Source organism: Callithrix jacchus, chromosome X (assembly GCF_049354715.1).
Source record: "Callithrix jacchus isolate 240 chromosome X, calJac240_pri, whole genome shotgun sequence".
Taxonomy (NCBI): domain Eukaryota; kingdom Metazoa; phylum Chordata; class Mammalia; order Primates; family Cebidae; genus Callithrix; species Callithrix jacchus.
The window spans coordinates 28,705,082-28,706,883 of NC_133524.1; the positions used below are offsets into that span (position 1 = coordinate 28,705,082).

Sequence of the window (1,802 nt, forward strand, 5' to 3'; positions counted from 1 at the left end):
GATTATAATTAATAACAATTTATTGTATACTTAAAAATCGATACCACAGATATTTCAAATGTTCTAACCACAATAAATGATAAATATGTGAGTAGTGATTATGTGAATTTCCCTAGTTTAGTGACTTTACAGTGTATACATATATCCAAACATTATTTTGTATATCAAAGTTACAGTTTTAATTTGTGAGTTAAAAAATACTAACAGTCTTTCCCAGGAATAGCTAAAATTATTCCTTCTCTATTTAAAAATTCCCTATAAATTGGCAGTCTAATACCAAAAACCTAAACTTAAATATTGAATAAGAAAACTTTAAAGCTCTAAACAATTTAACTATTCTTCTCATTCATGTACAAATTTGTTAATCAGAAGAAAAGTAATGCTAGGCCCGGCCCCATCCCTGCTCCGTGGCTGGTTTTTTCCGTGGGCGCCTCAGACGGGACCTGGAGATGTGGGCAGCACCTGGGGGAGCCCTGGCTGGGTGCAGCTCATGCTTTTCCTGGCTGACTTAGTGCTCTGGTTCTATGCACTGCACGTGAAGGCGGCGCGCCCATGGGACCCATATTACCACGCGCTCTGCAACGTGGGCACCGCCATCAGCTGTTCACGTATTTTCTCCAGGTGGGGCATGGGCCTCAGGCTGGTGGAGCAGGTGCTGGGAAAGGGCAGCATCCTCAATCAATCCAATAGCATATTCCGTTGCATCTTCTACATGCCACAGCTGTTGTTAGGTTGCCTGAGGACACTCTGGGCCTCTGTCCTGCTGCTGCTGAGATCCCCGGTGTCTCTCACTGATTCAGTCTACCTGGCCTGGACGCTGTTCTTCATGCTCTATGATTTCTGCATCATTTGCATCACTACCTATGCCATCAACGTGGGTCTGATGTGGCTTAGTTTCTGGAAGGTCCAAGAACCCCAGGGCAAGGCTGAGGCACTAAGCTCTCGCCCCAAGCCTAGCTGGCCTTGTCTGCTTTGCTTTGGCATATGATCCTTGCCCAAGGAGGCCTATCTGGGTCCCTAGAAGGCCCTAGATGCAGGGCCTTCTAGAGTCCCCTCTCCCAGCCATACCCACACGCGACAATGGACCAAATGTGCCACATGCTCGCTCTTTTTTCCACCCAGGTGCCTCTGACTCTGTCTCCAAGGGCTGGTCTCCAAAGCTCCTGCCATTGCCTAGGGAGGGAAGGTTCTAAGCAATAAAATTTCTTAGATTTAAAAAAAAAAAAAAAAGCAATGCTAGTCTATAGAGAAAATAGCTAGAGGACACTTTTCCTGCTTTATGTGTCTCCCTCCAATTGTCCAGTTGTTAATGCACTATAAATAAGTCAGATTTATTATTAATATTTTTATTATTCGTGTTCTTATTACATAACACCACCACAGAAGCAGCAGACAATTCTTTATCACAAGAAAAAGCTTTTGTTTCCTTAATACATTTTAACTCCTTATTATAGATTACAAAGCCAAAAGGTTTGGTTTTCTTCCTCAAAATAGTATAACCACATGCTGGTATAAAATTATATGTGAAAACATTATGGGGGATTCATAAACTTAGAAGAGGGGTTTGGGCAATAAAAATGCCCAAAGTGGTCTGAATATATATGCTAATTTTCATTGCTGGTCATCTAATAAAAGGGGTTCTGACTATAACAATCAGCACATTCACCTATAAAACATTTATGGGATATCAAAGAGAAAATTTATCAAATTCTCCTAATTTTTATTATAGATGTCAAACTTTAAGATTGCAACATACTCACAATTGAATTATGTGCCTTTCATTTTGTTAATTTGGCCTTAGT

The 1,802-nt window shown here is 41.0% G+C and overlaps 1 pseudogene; it reads left to right on the forward strand.

The window, feature by feature from the left end:
• The first annotated feature begins 379 nt into the window (after positions 1-379).
• LOC118150659 (vitamin K epoxide reductase complex subunit 1 pseudogene) lies at positions 380-1,051 on the forward strand (annotated as a pseudogene).
• The last annotated feature ends 751 nt before the right edge of the window (positions 1,052-1,802 follow it).